Source organism: Mirounga angustirostris, unplaced genomic scaffold (genome assembly GCF_029215605.1).
Source record: "Mirounga angustirostris isolate CCGP_5_RB_7025 unplaced genomic scaffold, mMirAng1.0.hap1 SCAF_13, whole genome shotgun sequence".
Classification (NCBI taxonomy): domain Eukaryota; kingdom Metazoa; phylum Chordata; class Mammalia; order Carnivora; family Phocidae; genus Mirounga; species Mirounga angustirostris.
This window is the reverse complement of record NW_026991721.1, coordinates 20,430,820-20,454,196: the sequence shown is the minus strand read 5'-3', so window position 1 is coordinate 20,454,196 and position 23,377 is coordinate 20,430,820.

Below are 23,377 nucleotides of genomic sequence, written 5' to 3'. Positions count from 1 at the left end.
TCATAATTTACTGGAGACTGAAAGGAAGCTATGAATAGCTTTAAATTTTGGCAAAGTTAAATCAGTTTTGATGGGATTATTCTCCAGATAATTTAAGGAGGTGAGGAAGATTCATGAAAACTTCCCTGTGAAGTATATATACATACAAAACAAAAATTTGGTTCTTTATCAAATTGATAAGTAAGTCTTAGAAACTCTTAAGGGGTACTAAAATATCATTCTTTATCTTCTTTGTAAACTTCTCACATAGCAGAGATTCCATACCTTATCAGAAGAATCTTCTCTGCATAGAATTGATTTTATTATATAATTAAACAAAAAGAACAAAACTGTTTTTATCATTTATGTTTATTTTAAACATGTTATCAGTTTGATTAAATAACCAGATATTGTTTTTCAGCATCCATGGTCCCATCTTGAGTCATCAAATCTGTTTTATTTTTTTTTTATTTACCTCAAATATCAGATCCCAAATTTAGAAAAAAATAATATATTCAGGAAGACTCCTATAAGTCTTCTAGACAAACACAAATATTTGTGGTCTTTTTAAAAGAATTTATTTGAGAGAAAGTGTGTGTGCACATGAGTGAGAGAGAGAGAAAGGAGAAAGGAGAGAGTGAGCATGAGCAGTGGGGAGGGTCAGAGAGAAAGAGAGAAGTAGGCTCCCCACTGATCAGGAAGCTGGACTGATGCAGGACTTGATCCCAGGCCCCTAGGATCATGACCTGAGCTGAAGGCAGATCCTTAACCAACTGAGCCACCCAGGCCCTCTAAACACAAATATTTGTTACTTCACCTTATAAAAAAAGAGATGATAGGAACAATGAAGGTTGTTTGTTGTGTTCTGTATTCATAATTAGCTTGACACTAGTATAAAATCTGTGAGGGAATAATGATAAAAGTAGAAGAAACAGGCAGCCTTTCCTAAGCAAACACTATACAAATAAAATATTATTATAACAGGATTTCAGAAATTATACTGTTTATGTTCCTAGAGATTTTTCAATTTCTTCACTGTCCATGATATATATATATATATTTTTTTTTTACCAAGAGAAATACTGATCAAACTCCTGAAATACTATGTACTGAACCCCAATAGAAAATTTATTCTCCCATCTGATATACATACTTAGTCTAAATCATTTAATAACAAACCAAACAAGTTTCTGCTTCCCATTGATGGTTGCCTGAAGACTTGGTATAAACATTAAGTTAGACTTTCTGTCATCACCAAAAAAGTGTAGTCAAAATGCCTGTTGAATAGACTATATCCACAAAAAAAAAAAAAAAGAAGAAGAAAGAAAGAAAGAAAGAAAAATGAAAGAAGAAAGAAAGAAAAGAAAGACTGTTTCAGATACTTTAAATTATTGGTGCTTCAATGATAGATGATTAAAAGAGTCTTCCAAGTTGACAATGATTAGAAAACATTCATACAATATTTGTCTGAAATATTGGTATAATTTTAATGTTCTAGTTTTATGTATATATAGTTATTATAGACTGAATGTTTGTGCCCTCTCCCAAATTCATATGTTAAATCCCAATGCCCAATGTGATAGTATTTAGAGATGGTCCTTAGGAAGTAATTAGCTCACGGTATGAAGTCTTCATGAATGAGATTAATGCCCTTATTAAAGAGCCCCCAGTAAACTTCTTTGCCCCTTCCTCCAAGTGAGGAGACAAGGAGTAGAAGGCTCTCTGTGAACCAGAAAGCAGGTCCTCCCCAGATATCAAATATAGAGTGTCCTTATTTTGGACTTCCCAGGCTACATTGTGAGAAATAAATTTCTATTGTTTATATGCCATCCAGTCTATGGTGTTTTGTTATAGCAGCCTGAATGGACTAAGACAATGAAGAAGCACTTTTAACTCTTAGAATAATAGGCTATGCTTTTCCAAATTGAAATTAATCATTTTAAATAAAATTTGTTCTCAATAATTCCTCAGAATTGAGAGAGAAATGCTTTGTGGAATCTTCTTACATTTTCATGGGTATTTACATAGGTTCAATAAAAATCTGTCCTCCTTGGGGCACCTGGGTGGCTCAATTGGTTAAGCATCTGACTCTTAATTTCGGCTCAGGTCATGATCTCCAGATCCTGGGATCGAACCCCATTGGGCTCCCGCTCAGCAGGGAGTCTGCTGGAGGATTCTCTCTCTCTCTCTCTCTCTCTCTCTCCCCCCCTCTGCCCCTCACTGCCATGCACATGCACTCTCTCTAAATTAAGTATATAAGTCTTAAAAAAAAAATCTATCCTCCTTTTTACCAAGATATATAATTGGACAAATGGACTCATAATCTGACAAATTGATTGTGTACCCAACATTATACTTGTAGTGTCAGAATAAATCTCATTTAATAAGCCTTCTCTTAAGAAATGAGGATCTCCCCACTCAAGAGAAAATAACAGGCAAAGAATTTACCATCTGACCTAGCAAAAAAAATTTCCACAAAATATATGAAACGTGGGTTATCAAGACACTAAACATCAGGCAATTTTGATGTAAATTAATACCCAGTGGAAGATCATCTATAGCTGCCAGTTTTTCATCCTCTACTTCATCTACAGTTTCTAATTGCTTCTGGCTAGATTCAGTCCAGATCTGAATCTAGCAGTCCAAGTCAACATTCATCTAGCTTATACCTTCAGTATTTGTACTTAGGAAAGTTGCAGTGAGATGAATTTGCCTGTGTTCCAGGGAAGTGCATCACACAGTTTAAAGTCCAGTGGTGGAAACATTCTTAATTATAATCAAGAAGAAAATTTAAGATAAGATGTGTTTTTAGAGAAATAAAAGACATTTATATAGAAATTATTGATGTAATTTTGGAATATAGGTGAGATTCGGAGCTGATGGCCAAGAAAGAATTCTTGAGACGTCTTTGGTGCAAAAGAGTGATTTTATTAGAGCTCGGGGATAGGACCTGTGGGCAGAAAGAGCTGCATTACAGGGTGAGGGGTGACTGATTATGTACTTGGGAGTTGGGGGTAAGGAAAAGGAGGTTCTCAAAATAATTTTTGCATGCTAAAGAGGGCCTACAAGATACTGGAGGCCTTGCCATTGTTGAGTTAATGTTGTTCTTCCCTCTAGTAAAGCATTAACATTAAGACAGTTGGGAGCTTCCAGGAGGAATGTTATACTCTGCCTATCTCAAGTCCTTGTCCATGGGCTGCAGGTTATAAGGAAATTTTATTTTATTTACATTCTCTTCTACCTTTCTTTCCCACATCACTATGGGTAGGTGGTTGATATTAGAGCTCTAGGAAATTGAGTCTATGGGTCTCTGGAAGTTGGCTATTGATAAGAATGCTTTTTCTTTTAAATCACTAAGACATTTATAAACTGAGGAAGACTCATGTCTTGCTGGACTGTGATCTCTATTAGTTAACCATTTGTTTTTTTTCCCCTTAGCTTTAGGGCAGCCAGGAGTGCCTGAGGAATGTCACACATATCCTACAGGGGAGGGGAGGTGTTGCAGGGTGTCAGCTTGTGCCTTGTCCTCAGCTTGCCTTCTGCTCCTTCATCACAATATGTTCTACGTGGTATTCTTTTTTTTTTTTTTTTAAGATTTTATTTATTTATTTTAGAGAGAGAGAATGAGAGACAGAGAGCATGAGAGGGAGGAGGGTCAGAGGGAGAAGCAGACTCCCTGCCGAGCAGGGAGCCCGATGCAGGACTTGATCCCGGGACTCCAGGATCATGACCTGAGCCGAAGGCAGTCGCTCAACCAACTGAGCCACCCAGGCGCCCTCTAGGTGGTATTCTAAAGTAGAGGGAAAGAGAGGGAAAGAGAGAAATAAATACGAATAATGATTTTATATGACATAGAGTATAATTTATACCCACAACAACCTTAGGTTTTATTAAGATACCCATTTGCAGATGAGGAAATCTAGGCACAGAAATTATAAAACTGGTACTGGTACAATGCCAGTTCTCCCTTTTATGTGTATTATTTACATTGATAATTAAGAATGTAATCTAGACAGGTAGCATCATCTGTGTGTATGTCAATTGTTTTTTAAGCTAAACATCTCCCTAAAAATCAATCATTTGTATGTGTTGTATAAGATTTTACTGTTTATTTAACAAAGTAGCTTGTACAAACAAGGTGCACAATGAGCAGTATTGACTGACTGTAGCCACAAAGAGCCCAGTTATTCAAGGAGCCAAGAAAAGCCTGGCATATCTAAGAAGTGTCATATTTTGACATGAATTAGCATCTTTCCTGATGTTTCTGATTAGAAGGGCAAAGTGTGAATGAGTCATAGGATAATGGTCATTTTGCATTCACATCAATTGCTGCTTTGGAGTTGGACTGTAGATGCTGATTATAAGAAAGTATACCCTAATGCATTAGAATTGTGTTCTCTTGGACAAGTAAAAAAAGCCCATTGAAGAATTTTCTTTTTCCTCACCAGAAATATCTTTCATGGTTAACACAAGTTTTTGTACTTCAATTTAATAGTGTTCAATGCATAAAGATTAAAGGATTTTGTTAGTCTATTATAGGTAACACTATATTAGAAGTTACAATTATAATGAAATCTAAAATTATTATTCCATGATCTAAAATTAACAATAAATAAGAAAAAACTAGAAACAAATATTCTAGAAATAAACTAATAATGAATAAGGGCAAGATATTGCCACTCTTATATAGAGAACATGTACATTTTTTTGGACTACCCCAACTCCACATCCCATACAATTTACAGTAAGTCTCAAAAAAATAAAAAAATAGTAGCTATGACTCAGATCCAAGCTAAGATGCATGTCATTAAATGAATTTTAACAGAAAGGTGACAAAGTCTTTCATCAGTAATTACTTTTTAGACTGCCACAATTATTGACAGAATAAAGGAGTATAATTTAGATCTGTGATGTAGCTATTATTTTTTTAATTGTTCTGTTTTTACATGGAGAACACTGGAAGCATTGAAACATTCTACTCCTTTGTTCTTTGCATTGTTGTCTTAAAATTAACATTTTCTCTCAAGTATGCAAATGCTTTATGTTGCTAAAGAAACCTGAGTTTTGTCAGATTAAGGTTCAGATCACACCTTATGGAATATCTAGTTCAATTTCTAGATCAAAATAGCACAGAGAAACCAGGAACAGTTTTTGAAGAAAGTTCTAGATAAAATGTTTCTCCTTCAGGAATTAGCATTTCTTCAACTGAATAGGTGCTTTTATTTTTAAAATAGTGTTTACAATGAAGAGAAAGTTAAACTGAATCACATGTTTTCTCAAAACATTAAACAAGAAATACTATTTACCTCATTATTTCCTATAATAAAGTATTACTAGGCCAGAAAAAGGTTGTTTAGTTGATAAACTAGAAATCTAAGATTGATTGATAATTGTGTAATCTAGAAAGGAAGGGAAACTATCCTTGTGTTTGTAACCACCAGGTGCCAAGTAAAGTGCTAACTGGTCATCCTAAGATGTAGTCAAGAATGACAACCCAGGTCAGTTTGACCTGGATGATTTGCTGTTCACCTAATCATCCAGGGTCCTACAGAGAATATCATTATTAGTGTTGGGTGCTCTTGATAAAGAGTTAGGTCCTTGTCTATTCTCTTTCCCCTAAGCCCTACCCCACTAAAAAAACAAAAAACAAAAAAGTGTGTATGAGTATGGATCTGAGGATCTCCTTTACAGGGAGAAAGAAAAGGAGAAAAAGAGAATAAGCCAGAACACACAAACACTGCCCTGATTAAACTCAGAAACTATTTGATTTTGATAGTTCCAGTCCTAAGCAGTAGGGGTTCTTAAGGAATGGGACATTTTCATATATAAAAACATCAGAAATTGTTACCTCTAGTGTAACATGGCATGTACCTCAATGGAAGAAAGAAAACCTTTTAACCAAAAGACAAAAATAAAGGGGACACTGCAGTACACTTCTGATGCACTGCAAAATGTTAATTTTGCCTCAATCCTTTACATTTGTTCACATACTTGTTCTCCTCATTTTCTTTTTACTCCATTCATAACATGGCCATTCATTCAGTTAGCATTACTTAATTACTAGTGGTAACATCAGCCGTTTTTCTTTGCCCATTATCTATACCCTTCTACTTGGGTGATAACATCTTGATTTTCCTTTGGGCAAATCACCCCTTTTCTTACTTCTACACAGTGATCCAAAAGGCCTTGACCCTACCTCCTTCTTCCAGCGGTAGGCACATGATCTTACTTCATATTCCACTTATCCTGGTCAAAGTGTTTAATTTCAAATTGCTTATGGATCAACAAAAAAGTTTTATTTATTTTACAGATTTTTTATTTATTTGACAGAGAGAGAGAGAGAGCACAAATAGGGGGAGCAACAGGCAGAGGGAGAGGGAGAACCAGGTTCCCTGCTGAACAGAAAGCCCAATGTGGGCCTCAATCCCAGGACTCTGGGATCATGACCTGAGCTGAAGGCAGACACTTAACTGACTGAACTACCCAACCACCCCCAAAAAAGTTTTAAATTATATGAGGGAACACATTTCTTGTTTCTTTTTTTTTCCCCTAACACTTTTTGAGCTTTCTGTCAATTGCAGCCTCAGAATTTTGACCAATAAAAATGCCTATGTTGTGGCATATATCATGCTAAGTTTCCCACTTCCCTTTTTACATATTAGTTTTCAAAGCTACTTATATGTGGGTTTAGAAAATGGAATCATCTACTACTCTAAAATAAAACAAACTGCATATATGTTTTGATACATATTTTATACACACTGCTTCTTTCTTTCCTTCCTTCCTTCCTTCCTTCCTTCCTTCCTTCCTTCCTTCCTTCCTTCCTTCCTTCCTTCCTTCCTTCCTTTCTTTCTAAGTAGGCTCCACACCCAGCATGGAGCCGATGGTGGGGCTTGAACTCATGACCCTGAGATTAAGACCTGAGCTGAGATCAAGAGTCAGATGTTCAACCAACTGAGCAACCCAGGTACCTCTTATACACACTTTTAATTTGTCCACTCTTTTCGACTGTCATAATCAAAATTATTTCATAATGACATCAACTATTTAATAAAGTGGTTTGGGAATGCAGTTGGCAAAGTTTCTGTAAGCATATTATCTTTGCTTTTTGCTTCCTGAACTTGAGTTGCTATTCGTCGTTCATCCCCTCCCATCCCCCTGACTGCTCACACAAACTTCTATCCTGGGCTGGCCAATGGGATACTCAGGATTCTGTGGTTTCTTCATACAGTGTTTATATTTATGGTCAATTAATTCCTGGAATTTTATTTTAAGCAAAAATCAAAAAGTCCTCATTTTAATTAAAAAAAACAAAGCAGTACAAAGTTATTATAGTTATTACTAGCTCTCCTATGAAAGAATTTTAGGATTACAAGTTGGGATTGAAATGAGCCATAAATAAGACCCTACATGGTCTTTTATCTGTTGAATCTGCTTTCATATTCCCAACTGGCCAGAGATCAACCTCATGTAAATCTGCTGTAATAATAGGGGATACAGATGAGGAAAAGCACTTGGCATTCATATTCCTCACTCAGTCCACTTCCCCAACCTAAAAAGAACATAGACAAACATGTGCTTGCACTGTGGTGTTTCCATTTATTTCAGAGGAAGCATTATCCTTTCCATTGTGTTTCTTCCCTTAACAACTATTTCCACTTCTTGACTGAATTGATGTCTTGAGTATTGCAAGAAACTTAACATTTGTTCCCCTTTCAAAATCTTTAAAACTCCACACCTTCTCTCCTTCTATGTCCTAACAACTGTTTCCTTAAATGAGCCTTGGTATTTCCCAACAGAGTTAAGAGCCAGCAGGATGCTGTTTTGGAAGGGGTGAGGGGAGGGAGTGGAACGGTTCATACTTCCCCTAAGTATATTAGCTGGAAAGCTCTTCCACTCAAGTGATGTACTGAGGCACTTCAACCACTGCTCCTCTGACCCTGACACTTCAAGCGGAAGCTCGGCTCAGTTCCTATTAAAAGAGACACATAAAGCTGTCATTGTCACAAATTCAGCCAGTAATGGATAAAGTGGTAATTAAATTAAGATGGCTGTTGGGGAGAGAGGTTGCTTTATAACAAAATCTAACAGGACTGAAATTCACGTTCCCACTTTCCATCTCTACCAATTAATGCAACTCAGGATCTAGTTATTTATATTCAGCCTTCCAAGTCACCTTGCTGTGAGAGTTGTCTCCAGTTGCTATAAAGTTTGCCAGAAAGAAAAAAAACATATATGTATATATTTTTCATAAGCCTATACTAGGAGTTTAAGAGGTCTTTAAAAAATAACTTGGCAGCAAAGAAGGAATGCTTGGAGTGAGCGCTGAAAGGAATACCAACAAGGGGGAATAGCCAAACACTAAACTGTAGATCAATTATCTTCAGCTTTGCTCTATTATTGAATTAGTCTCATACCAAAAGATCCAGGGATGGCCACAGAGATACCAACAACTAAGTGTCTTTAACAGATTTATTGTTAGATCCAGGTTTGCTCAAACCATGCATAAGACAAATAAACAAGGCTGCATATTGAAATCACTAGAGGAGACTTTAAAAATACTGTTACTTAGACTCCACCGTTAGAGTTTCAGATTTAATTGGATTTGTGGGAAGCCTTTGAAATGGGGCTTTAAAAAAACTCCACAGGTCATTTTCATGTGAAGCAGATGCTAAGAACCACTACACAATTGAATTTCTTCCTAGTTTCCTCTTTGTAGTAGTTATTTTGTCTGGTTTTCAAACAGATTTAATAAATGTAGCCTTAAGGCTGTAGGTGCTTAAAGACGGAGAGACTGTATATGAATACTACACCAATGCTCATCTGCCTAAAGCTTCTAGATCTTTTGAATAGAGTCTGGAATAGTCATCCTTACTTCCTCTATCTTTCAAATTATATTCAGGAGTTGCCTACCCTGCATAATGGAAAGCCCTGACTGATGTGGCAGATTCAGTATTTCCAGCCAATCTCTAAGATCTGGCTTCTGATTTGCTGTGTTCCTCAACAAACTGAGATCAGGAAATTTTAGATGATGAAAGGGAATTTTCTTGATCCAGTACATGATTCTCAATTTGGAATCCACCATCTACAAATAAGAAGTGAGTTGCAAGTAATTTGCATCAAGAAAAACAGATAAAAGTGGGTTCTTATTAAACATGAGAGAATAAGCACACATATTCACCCCAGTTTCCTCTTCAATTCTCATGGAAATTAGTGTAAAGTGAATTTTTTTTAAAAAGAAATATCATATAAGGACAATTAAAGTCAAAAAGAAAAAATATGGTAATGTAAAACAGATGGATAGTGGTAACAAATTTAGAAGACCAGAGAAAGCTGAAATTTAAATAACCACAGAGGAAGACAGAGAACCACCTGCTTTGCATTGCATTATCCTAGAAATGTGCAAGAATTTGCTGAACTACAGACCTCTGTAAATGTTGTTAGATGGAGCTAAAAACAGGAGGATAATTTGAAAATCTGCTAAGAGTTTGGACACTTTGATCTTCACCCAGCTGACTCAGATTGGCAATGACCTTTTCCTGCATTAGAAAAGCATGGCACCTATATCACCTGTAGAGTGAACAACATAGTACTTTGAACTGGAAAAACACTAGGCAGAGAAGAGGGTTATTCCATCAAAAAGAAAGCAGGGTTGGGGGATTAAATGCATGGCTAGATAAGGAACCAAGTGTATCCCATTTAGGAACCTACTATCTTGAATTATGAAATCCCAGCTTTGCATCTTAACAAGCTTTATGACCTTAGGTAAGTTAGTTTTCTTCTTTGTGCCTCAACTTCTTCTTCTGAAAAAATAGGTATAATCATAGTTATTAGACTAATGTAAAGATTAAATGAGTGAATGTTTGTGAAGCATGTATTTTCCAGTCCTCAACAAAAAATAAACACTCTATATGTGTTAACTAGTTTAAAAAAAAAAAGATTGATTGATTGATTGATTTTATAGAGAGCGAGAGAACACGGGTAGGAGGGGCAGAGGGAGAGTGAGAGAGAATCTCCAGCAGACTCTGCACTGAGGGCAGAGCTTGACACCCGGCTCAATCTCATGACACTGAGATCACAACCCAAACAGAAACCAAGCGTCAGATGCTTAATTGACTGTGCCACCCAGGTGTCACTGTGTTAACTATTTTTATTACCGCCCTATTTGGGGTCCAGGATAATGATAGAGGAATTTATAACCTACAGCCAGAGACGGAAGATATGTCTCAGAGGGAAAAATAAGTATATGTGTCTATATAAACATACATATGCACATAAACATATACATTTACAAATATACATATACAGTTCCTGACAGTTTGGGTCCCCAAATGAAGTCCCTTGATTAGGTCATCTAGAGTGAAATCTACCAGGGAACTGTTCTCATCAATTCATAGAGCTTCCAATCAGCTTTTGAGAGCTTCCCTTAATTATATGGAGCAGCCAAATATCAATAGAGGATGTTTTCTATTAGGACATATAGAAAACAAATTTCCAAAAGGTTTTTAAAATAAGTGAAAACAATGCAAGGAGAGTAACATGCAAAAAAGAGTTATAATTAATCTCAGCAGAGAGAAGAAAAAAACATCACATGTATGAAAGAACTGCATGCTATGAAAAGGAATATTTAGAGAACAAAATTAGCCCTCAGAATTTAAAAATATAGAAGAAATTAAAATCCAATGCAGGGTGGGGAAATATTGTGGAAATCTCCCAGTAAGTATAATAAAAGAAAAGAAAAATAGGCTTAAAATGGAAGATAATAAAACAAAATTAGATGATCAGTACAAAAGGACCAATATCTGAATAATAGGAGTGCCTGAAGAAAATCAGAAAAAAAAAATAGTGTAGGAAATTACCAAAGACTTAATTCAAGAAAATTGTCTAGATAAACTGAATGAATTGCATTAGTTTCATATTTAAAATGCTTACCACACTTCCTGCACAATGAATAAAAATATTCCACACTAAAGGACATCCTCATGATTTTCAGAGCAATGAGGGAATTGAAAAGACACTAAAAATTTCCAGTGAGAAAAATGAATCTAATTGTATAACTAGCTATCATATTACTATTTTGAAAAATGTATCCTTTCCCCACTGATCTGCATGACAAATCTGTTTTAAACCAAGTTTCCATATGTGCATAAATCTATTTCTGAGATCTCTATTCAAAGCATTATAATAAGCCTTCTTATAAGAAAATTCCCCAGATTTGTTTTATTTATATATATATATAAAGAATTTTTGCTATTCTCAGCCCTCTGCTCTTCTATGTGAAGTTTTGGATCACCTCACCACGTTCCATGAAAAACTGTTACTAATTATATTTTAGTCTATTTGATAAGTTAATTAATTTCAGGATAATTGATAGCTTTAAATATTGCAAGGTCCTCTCCATGAATATGGTATATCTATTTAGTTTTTAAATGACTTCTAGTAAATGTTTACCATTTCTACATAAAAGTCTTAATGCCTTTTGCTATATTTATTAATAAATATATCACATTTTTGTTACTGGTGCAGCTTTTTAAATTTTTTGACACAATTATCAACCTGATGGAAAGGTTGAAAGAATTATTCAAAGAACTATTTTTCCCCTGAATCTATTGAGAATAAGTTACCAACATGATGACCCCTATGCCCAAATACATGATTGTATATTTTCCACAAACAAGGACATTCTCCTATATAACTATAATAACATCAAAATCATCAAGTTTAGGAAATTTATATTGCTATTTTATTATTAAAGATTTAGGTGCTATAAATTAAAATGTAGTAATTCTACTACAACCTTTGATATTAGTGGCATTGAAGTGGTTAGGCATTTTTCTAAAGGGATTAAAATAAGGTGGTCTTTTAAGATACAATGTGATGTCACATGTTCCCTTTGTGAGATTTAGAAAGAAGATCAGGGTAATTTTTTCTAAAACTAGTGAAGGCTATGTGACCTATCTTAGAGAAGAATAGTCACATTTCTCCAAGATTATATTGCACATGCTACTTTTACTTCACCTTGATTTCTATCTGTATTCTATTCTCACGTGCCTTCTACTGGCTTTGTGTATATTATCTTCCCATTATATATTAACATATTAAAATAGACATATTAACAACATATTAAAATAGAACCATAACGTGGGAACTTTCTATTAAGTTTCTCCATGAATACCAGAGGAAGGAAGGTTACAATATGAAGTCCTGCCATCATAACTATGACTTTGACTAAGAATCATTACCCTTTTATTCTGATTTGTGCTGGCTTAAACAATAATCATGTCTCAGCAGTAACCCTGAAGTAAATGGATATTAATGAAAGTAGATGTAGTAGCTTGAAGAATTGTTCTCAGTCACTCCTGGCATTATACTTTTTAAATGTGGCTTTGCAATTATTTCTCTAGGGTAAGTGAAATATATTTCCACGCTTTATTAAAGTAGCCCATGGAACTTGCTTTGAACAATAGGATGTATTATCTGAGTAGAGGCTTAGATTGTACATCATTTACATTGCTCTGTTGTGCTCCTGTGACCCACTATAGGAAGAGTACGCCCCAGTAAGCTGTCAGTCCAAGAAGAATATGAAAGCATGTGGGGAAAACCTGAAACCAAATCAGTTGGCACCAAGGCTAACTGATCCCAGCTTAGATCAGTAGAACCATAGAATATCTACAGACCTGTTGAAAAGAAAAAAAAAAATTCTATAACTTAAATTTAGCTTTTTCTAATGATGTATTCATTTATAGTATCAGATTAATAAATTCAAGCCATAGGTTATCAGAAGAAAAATTTCACTCATTATCCACATCTACCTGGAAATATATAAATTAATAAGCAAGAAGCAAGCTCATTTGTCACAGTCAAGCTTAAATAACAATATGTGTGGTGTTTATTCAGTGTGTGAATGGGCACTTGATATTCAGAATCTATTTTACTCATAACTTCTTGTTTAGTTAATATTCTGTAATGTGTAAATTTGCAAATATAATACGAAATCTCTAGATTACTCACTTATATGTACACTTCCAATAAACAATGTGTATAGTTTTTAATTGATTTTGACCCTGTTTTAATTATATTCATTAAAATATAATTATATTCTCATCAAATCCAATAATAAAATATACGAGCTTCCGTTATGAATGTCTGTGCTTTTAATTTTTTTAGTAATTCATTATTACATTTTCCAAAATGTCACAATGGACTAGAAAAAAAGACTTAAATAGTCTCTCAAAGGAGGTATTTGAGAAGCACTGCATTGTAGAACTAAAAATCTATGTAAATGTAGCCAAAGGAAGTTTCATAATATGAGTAGTGTAGCAAAAAGAAAGGGGCATATTATATACATAAAGATGCTTGTTGTCCAATCCTGATAGTGCAGCAGTTATTGAAGGAGTAACATATGTTATTGCAGGTACTACTTTGTGCTAAGAGAAGAAAGCCCATCGTTAACTGGGACAAAATGACAGCACCTAGAGAGGAGCATCGTGAGACTTAAGAAGATGATATCACCACACATAGAATCTATAAGAGGAAGGGGAGAGGGAAAAGGAACAGGAGAGGGAACTTGCTTCACGGTTGTCAATGTCAGGGTTCTTAGTTATAAACAATAGAATCCACTCCAGCTACCTTAAGCAGCCAAGATATTTGTAAAAGATGCTAGGATAAAGAATAGTAGGGTTCACAGAATGCCTGTGACATCCAACAAGGCACTCAATGTTAGGAAGAGACACTACTATTAAAATGTCTAAACACACCTTACTACAAAAACACCTACTTTTGTACCTCATCTAGGAGGCTAGGGAATGGATAGCAGAAGACCAGCCACTGTTGTCCCTGAAGAAGTAAATACACAAAATTACAATAATATGTAAACAATATGACATGACTTTCTTCTAGGGAAGTTTTAAGGTTATTAGAAACAAAAACAAAATTAAAAAAAAAAAATAAGGTTGTCTGCTGTTAGTTCATATTAAAAGCTGGGACCAAACTGTTTTCCTATCTTGTAGAAACACTAAGAGTTTGTTACATAGTTTAAACATGACTGGCAGAAAATTTCCACTCAATAACCATCATGCTTAAGAATGTAATTCTTAATAATCATCATTCATATTATCATATACTAAGAGAATAGACTCTAGCACAATGGTCTTTATATAATTCACAAATTTTTCTACATCACTAAGTACAGCAGTTATATCAATTGACTTATTATTTATTTTCCATCATAAAACTTTCTCTGTGAAGAAAGCAATGAGTTTATTTGCATTCTGGAGGAAGATCCTTAATCTGGGTAATTATTCAAAATGTTGTCCTATCATTGCAGCTGCACCATCAGAACACACTTTCATACAAAACTTACTGGTTGACAACAAAATTCTCAATAGTTTTATACAGTTCAGAACTAATTGTGTATCTAAGCAATTAATTTCAAACAAAAATCTTTTTTTTTTTTTAAGATTTTATTTATTTGCGAGAGAGAGAATGAGAGACAGAGAACATGAGAGGGAGGAGGGTCAGAGGGAGAAGGAGACTCCCTGCTGAGCAGGGAGCCCGATGCGGGACTCGATCCCAGGACTCCAGGATCATGACCTGAGCCGAAGGCAGTTGCTTAACCAACTGAGCCACCCAGGCGCCCTCAAACAAAAATATCTTACTTCATATTACTATCATGTTCAAAGTATACATGTAGTAAGTCATACTAGCAATTTTGTGCATTCTTCAAGTTGCAATGAAAAATATTGTGCTAGCTTTTTATGTTCTATGATGTGGTCTTCCATGTCGTTAGGTAATACCTAATAGGTCAAGCTATGGTGCCATTGGAGAATGATACATCTTTGCCCCTGATTCATCCCAACATTCCTAACAGTACATTGGTGTAGACTTTCCTAATACTCCTGTACTACATCAGGCATCCTAATGCAGGACTAGCAAGCAAAAACATTTAGAAAGATTGACAAGTCTTTGTTTTGTCATATTGAACATTTAAAACACCATAAGCATTAATAAAGTAGTTAGGCATTACTCAATGTCAAATTCTTTGCTATTTACATGAAGTTGCAAACTTCCTGGAAATACTTTCTTTTTTATTTATTTATTTATTTATTTATTTATTTATTTATTTATTTGAGAGGGAGAGAGAGAGAGAGAGAGAGAGCACAAGCTAGTGGGGGAGGGGTAGAAAGAGAGAATCTCAAGCAGACTCCACACTGAGTGTGGAGCCTGATGTGTGGCTCGATCCCAGGATCCATGAAATCATGACCTGAACTGAGATCAAGAGTTCAGGCACTCAACTGACTGTGCTACCCAGGTACCCTGAAAGTATTTTCATAAAATAATTTGCAGAAATGTTCTGGTGCGAGTGGCACAAGAAATCCATGATGACAGAAAGAATGAAACTACTAAGTGATAGGCAAAAAAGGTGATGTTATTATAATATCTATTTTAGGTTTACTTGTGTTTATTTTTGACATTGGCTAACAGTGTATTTTTTTTTTACCTGATCTGCAGTTGCTATTCAATAATTTCAGCTATTAGTGACAAGCCAAGAAGTTCTCTGGCAGCAGAGAAACTGGGGGGCTGGTATAACCCACCTCAAATAGCACTAAACTCAAAAATAACTTTGTATACTTTCTGAAGAAAGAACGTCAGTATATCTTAATTAGCAGTCCTCAGAAATTGGAATTTTCAAATTACAGAATTAAAAAGCTTAGTGAGATGTATCTCAGGCAACTATGTATAGTTTTTTGAACAAACAGTCAAAGACCAACTCTTAACATCCTGAATAGTTACAGAATACATATGTGGCTTAAGAATGCCACCTTCATCCTGCTTTATATTACAATAAGACTTGTGGAAAATTAAACAATGAGAACAAGAACGATTCCAGAACTCAAAGCTAACTATAGAAATTGTTGACAAAACGTGTCATTTTGAACAAACAGGTCAGCAACAAAAAGGAATAGAAGGATTCCAAAGCAACATTGGGTCTTTTTAAAAAATAACTGAAGACAGGTGCCTCAAAGAAAAGAAAATTATGAAAAATATGCAAGCAAGTAAAACCTCATAATCCAGGTGTCTGTCTTGGACATAGTAAACCATATATACATTACACACATGGTAAACTGCTTATATTTTTAACAGCTGAGGTTTTGCTTTATAGTAAGGGACAGCGATACCCATGACATGTAATTATTTGTAATGAAAAGAGTAGTTAAGATTAAAGAAGACAATATATGTCAAGTGTGATTTTGAATTGCATATGCTGTTCTGCTTCCTCTACACAGGCAAAATCAGGTAGCTAGGCAGTGAGTCAGGGGACCTCCTAGTTTTGCATTTCAGTAAGAACTGCTCAGACTCTCTCCTCAATGTCAAGGGTCTATTGCCCTTGCACTTACAAATAGGAATACTGTCAGCAGAAATATCCTTGCACGAAAACAACGAATATCCATACAAAACTGAAGTGAAAACTGCCGGTATTCTCAATTAACAAACTACACCTTGAAAAGGTCAATCCTGCAGTATTTCTCACTAGATTTTAAACTACTGAGATTAAATCTTTGAAACCTGGCCACAACAAATGACAGATATTCATTGCAAAGCCTGTCACGTAACTCGGGGTGGAAAAAAAAAATGTATTTTTGTGTGCGTGTGCTTCCATACATTCAACCGTAGGTAATACCTTGTCCGCTTTCCAGTCCTTCCAATCAGAAATTAAAGTGTATGTCATCTAAATATCCCCCTAGAGTATTTATTTGCATAATATTTATTTGTCTTGTAATTTTTACAGAACTGACAGCTAGGAGATTGGAGTAAAATAATTATTCCAAATAATGCTAACCCAACAATTTTTTATCCCCATGGAGATTACTTATAACAATTAATAAGAAAACTTCATCTAGGAGAAAATGATGATGCTTCTGGTGCCAAATGCAGGCCAAACTTAGGCAAGAATCATTCCTAGGGCATGAAGGATCTGGGTAATTGCCTCATGTATCTTGCTGCCTAGATTGAGCTGCCTTAGGTATAGAACACTGTGGGAAAAAGGGAGGGGGGGAGAAGTCTTCTGAGGGAGTAATCCTACTAACCACTGTGACCCCAGTTAATGGTGTCAGAACATGAGCAGGATTACAAGTCTAAATCCCTTTCCTACTACATTCGTCCTTGAGAGAGAGAGAGATGTTCAGGAAAAAACAATACTAACCAGATTGTGATCCAAAGTTCAAGATAATTTTATGGTGAATTTGCCAATAATGAATATGTACGCTGCATTTGTGGCCAAGTTTTCAAAATAAGATCAAGATCAGGTGGCTTCCTTGGTCATCATTTTTTTCCAAGCCCCATACCCATAAGTACTCGCCATTGAAACTATGAAAGAGATATCAGAAAGATATATTATTGTGCTATATTTATTTAAAAATAATAAATATTGTAGTCTTTCAATAAAATAGGAAATAAAGATAAATCCTTAAACATTGGTTGAGAATGTATAAGTAACCAATGTCTACAGATTTAATGGGTCTAACTTTCATAACTAAATTTACATTTTGCTACATTTAAGCTCAGACCCAAACCCCATCTTGATCTTCAGTGCTTTACCAATATAAAGGCAAAACAGATAAAAGAAAGATGACATATGGAAATATCATCCATTTGCTGAGGATCCTTACTGCAGACTCAAAAATCCAACTATTTAACCTCTCTGATTAGATGTCTAATAGGCTCCCAACCTCAACTTGTCCAAAACTGAACTTCTAATTAATATGCCCAGCCCACCTCTCAATCCAGCTCCTTTGTCTTCCCTCTCTCAATTAACAGCATCTCAATTCTTCCCATTTCTTAGGCAAAAACAGTAAAGGAATACTTGAATTAACTTTTTCTTTTAAACCCCACATGAGATTCACCAGCAAATTCTATCTGTTCTATGGTCAAAAAAATACCTAAAATCTGATTTCTTCTTACCTCTTCTACTGTTATCCCATTCATCCTAGCCACAATTATCTGGGGTAGGATTTCTTTCTTACTGGTCTCCCTCCTAAGCCTTGTGTGGATTATTCTAAATATAGAAGCCAGACATTAAAACATGTCACTTCTCTGCTTAAATATTTCTCCAAAACTGCCATTTCACAAAGGGGAAATGTCCTTAATCCATTCATAAGGACCTAGATGGCAGGGCTGCTATGACCTTTCTGACCTTATCCCCTCTCCTTGTTCCATTTGCTTTTTCTAGTCTCTTTGATGGACTTCATACATTCCAGGCCTGCTCCTATCTGTGGACAGGATCTTTCCTTAGCACAACTGCAATTCCTTTGTCTTGATGAGTATTTCTGCAGATATGGTCATGGACACCCTCCTCTCTTCTGTCATCTGTTTACTTGTCTTCTCACTGAATATTTCCTGAATATTCTGTTAAAAATGTCAACATACATGCATGTATACCCTATTCTCTTTTACTGCCCTAAAGCTTCTTCTTAGCACTTGTCATTATCTTACCTGTTATAAATTTTACTTACCTACTTTATTTCCTATGTCCCCTAACTATAAAGTTACCAGTTGTTCCTTGTTCATGGATAGTCCTGAGCAACACAGAATTTGTCCAACAAACAAAGTTTTCCTAATTCCAGAAATGGTACATATGTGTTTGAAGAAGAAGAGGGGCAAAGGAATGGTTAATGGAGTAATTAATAGAATAAAAGTATTTAAGAGAGATACAAAGAAGAAAATAAATCAATTTAAATTGTTTTAAAAAGTAAGTTTTAAGGTATTCATCCATTCCAAACAATGAAATACTTCACACCTTCATGTCTACTGTCTTTACCTATTTTTTTTCAAAATTCAATCATGCATTTCCCAAAGTGTTGTATTTATTCTTGTATGTGATGACCACATCACAATTCCTGCACATAGAATCACATAATCAAAGGTGATGCTAGAATCATACGTGAGTCAACACTTTCTTTTCCTACCAAATGCAGGAAGTGGAAGTGCATGTTTTCCCCCCAAATGGAAATATTCAATCTATAATCTCTCCCACAACCTCTTGTGAAAAAAAACATATATTTTATTTCTAAAACCAGAACTCTATAAAAAAATTTCTCACTTATTTGGCATTCTAATTGAGTCATTGTTCCTTATTTCAGGTAGATATTGAAAATGCCAACTTCATTTTAAATTAAAAACTGATTTTTACCAAAAATAAATACCTCTATTCATGGAATCACACAATTTAATGAGTTTTTTAAGAACAAAAAAAGAAGTCACACTTTTTATTTCACACATATACCAATCGAATCACAAGATAAAAGTTAATTATATCAGAAATGTAATTAAAAGGGGGTTTGGAACACAGTATTTATTTTTGTAAAATAATCATCAGCAGGTTTCCATGGAAATAATTTTGTATTTAATATCCAACATAAATAGCTATTTATTCACATATCTGTCCAGAGTCAATGCAAAGTTGCCATGATGGTTCAGGTATATTGAGGGGAGGATGGGATCCAAGTGTGCTCCTGTAAGATTACCAATTATTTGGAAGATAATATTCTAATAGTTCACATTCTTATTTAGAGATATTGCAATTCAAGGTAGCCATTTCTTTGAGCCATTGATATATAAGAAGTCACATAGCTAAGTGACAGAAAATGTAACAGTGCCAAGAGTTAATGAGTAACATGGAATCTTATCTCAGGTTTCTTACATAAAATAACCATCAATTCATCTAGTGGTCTAGCATCAAACTAACCTAACTATTGGACTCCAGTAGTTTAGTCTAATGGCCATAGAAGACAATCAGACATATGATCTGGTAAAAGGATAACTGTCCCAATTTTATTGTCAAAATACCTAGTCTACTAATGATAAAAGTGCCTATCTTTTTGTCTTTGGGTGATTGTGCAAGATGGCTCATTACACAATAAAGATTTGATCAAGAAGAGGCATCAAAGACTTATATGGCATCACCATTCAAGTATACATTTATGCTGGATAAGCCATTTAAAGTTTACTTAAAATAGTGTGGGTTTAATGGCACCCTTGTTTGTCAAAGTGTTCTGTATATTCTACTTCAATTTGAATATACTTTGTTTTTAATGCTCAAAATTGTCCAGTTATTAAAAAAATAATATGTTTCAGATTTGCAGTATGTGAACCAATCTGATACAAGACTTTCCAAATTAGCAAAAATATTCTTTCAAAACTAGATGAAAGATCTTGTATCATAAAAGACCTGCTGAAGACTATATTAAATATCCAAATCCAGCGTGGCCCTTCACCACAGTAAGCACTACTTTACAGCTCTATCAAAAGTTGTTCTTTAGTCTTTAACACCGAGATCATTGCTTAAAAACTGAATTTATTCCTTTTTTTGATATTTGTGAAACTCTTATGTTTGTTTCATTTGTTTCATTTCACAACATTCATTTGGCTTCTTGCAATTTTTGAAGGCAAGAAAATGTTGGTGATTAGATGTTTATCATCCTTTTTCCAACTCCAAACTCATATGCATGCACATTTGTGCATGTGTACACACACACACACACACACACATGTTTATAATTCCATGGATGGAGCTTCATATGGGGAAATTAAATAGAAATGCCAAGGAAAGGAATAGGGAAAAAAAAAACATAGAAAGAAAAGAATCTAAAATTTATCTGGTAATACAAAGTCACTTTCTCTGTCATGGGCATTTTATTTATTTAGTTTTTTAAAGATTTTATTTATTTATTTATTTGAGAGAAAATGAGTGAGAAAAGAGACAGAGAGCACGAGCTGGGATGGAGGGATGGCCCGAGAGAGAGGGAGAAGGAGGCTCTCTGCTGAGCAGGGAGCCTGATGCAGGGCTCAATCCCAGGACCTTGGGATCATGACCTGAGCCAAAGGCAGATGCTTAACCGACTGAGCCACCCAGGTGCTCCTTTCATGGGCATTTTAAATTGTCCTCTCTAACCCTAGACTTCCCCTGCCACATTTACACACACATGCACACACGCTAAAAGTAAAGCAACTGAATCACTTTGCAGAAAACTCAAAGATGCTGGTAATGATAAAAATAAATCACCCTACATTCCTGCATGTAATATGAACTGGAATATAAGGCAAACTCCTAATACACAGTGAGAACATCTGTTTATTGTTTTATTGGTTGACATGTTGTATAACACTTTTTGAAAAGTGTAAAAAAATAAAAATATATGTTTAAGATACTTAGTTTATTAATTTCATTATAACAATACATGAAATTACCTATCATATAGAGGTGTAGCAATTTAGAAATGTTATTTTTGTACTGACATTTCATAAAAACTTTTTTTAAAAACTGTCCTTGCCCCTCTTCTATGTCAATGTTTGAGTCCTTACTGGGGCCAGTTTTTGAGTCACCTAGGTTATTAAAACATACAATTTTTACTTTCTTCAAAGTTGTATAAAATTATGCATGAAGCCTGTTTCCATCACTGAAACTTTTATACTGAGACACAGGAACCCATTCAGATCACATCTTTTACTTTCATATAAACTTATACTTGTGAGGTCTATAACGTAACCACTTTATAGCTATTTATAAAGAGATTTTTAAATATTAATTTATTCTTTTTTTTTTGAATAAGTGTTTTCATTTTCTCCAGGTAAAGACCCAAATTTATAAGGCAATTTTTTTAAAGACTCATTTACAATCACTATCTATCCTTGTAATTGTGAGATCAATTCCCAGGAATAATCATTAACTCTGACAAACTTACTCCACTCCATATTTTTCCTTGTTACTTTGACTGTGTCAAGGGGCTTCTATAAGTATCCTGAACAAGTCACTGATTGAGGTCATTTCCCATTAATACATGCTCCCCTCTGTTATTCAAAATAAAGCAACAGAGAAATCACTGGATAATATCAGCAACTTATAAAAGTCCCTGTGAAGGTGACTTCCTCTCTTCTGAAAGGGGAGGATTGAGACTGGAAGGCAGGAAATGCTATCAAATGGCATCTATGCTACTATTTAGAACTAATAGAATTTTAACACCAGATAATCCATCTCTAACCCAAAGTTAACTAGACCAGTGTGACAGAAAACAAAGCTGGACAGTAGAAAGGGCATTCTAGGAAAAAGCAATTTGGAAAGGAGTTGAATTTCTGGGAGCCTAGTGCATAATCTTTTTCCTCTCCTTCTTCTGATCTTCCACACAGCATGGGAAGGATATAGTTCTCTTTCTCAGTAAATCTTGGGGAGTCATCAAGCCAGTGTAACTCCTTCTCATTACCTAGCTGAATGTAGTCCATGGAATCAAAAAGGATGGGGAAGGTCCTCAGGGGCATGGCAGTTTTGTGGGAGGTTATGAGTTAAGAATGATATGTCTTAAGATAGTAACTCCTTAGTCTGCAACAAAATCAATACTGGCAATCAGTACTTAAAAGCTAAATCTAGGGGCGCCTGGGTGGCTCACTCATTAAGCATCTGCCTTCAGCTCTGGTCATGATCCCAGGGTCCTGGGATCGAGCCCCGCATGGGGCTCCCTGCTCCGCAGGAAGCCTACTTCTCACTCTCCCACTCCCCCTGCTTGTGTTCCCTCTCTCGCTGTGTCTCTCTGTCAAATAAATAAATAAAATCTTAAAAAAAAAAAAGCTAAATCTAGTCATCATTGTTCATTTATTCTACAAAAGTTTAGTCTCTATCAGGTACTGTGGTTAAGTTCATCAGATAGAAAAAGTAGTCCTTGATTGAAGTAGCTGACAGCTACCATGGGCTATTTAATACAAATAAAAATGTTATAAAATTAATAGTTAATATTTACTGAATACTTACTAGGTGTCACCACACTCTGATAATCACAGTACAAGGAGCAAATTATCTAATTCTCTTAACAACTTTTTCAGTAAGCATGAATGCTAACCCTATTGTACAAAGAATGAAACTAAATCTTGCAGAAATTTCAGCATTTTGGCCAAAATTACACAACCAGCAATGAGTGGGGGGATAAGATTCAAACCCATTGGTACCTAGTTCTAAAATTCACACTCTTAATAAAGGTCTGGTAGATGGTTGTTTTTAAAGGACCTATTCTGGGCCAGGTTAATGTTTCTTGGTTCTTTTAACAATTTAGAAAACCTCAAACAAAAACAGAATTTTTTTTGTTTGTTTCTTATCTTTTCTGATATGTTTCTACCTATTGTGAAGGAGTGGTGGCTGAGTCTCTTCCACATTATTTTTAGGAATCACTAAAGCAATCTGAGGTTTACATTTAGCTAAAAGGAAATCTGGCTCAGTTTATCCTGGGCTTTCTAATACCCAAACCAATTAAGATCAGCCTGGAACATTAACAATAAGAAAATAAAACTAAGCTCAACTGATTTGAGTCAATAATATGAATGCTTGCTTATTTTAAGTGCTTGTCTTGATTTTAAG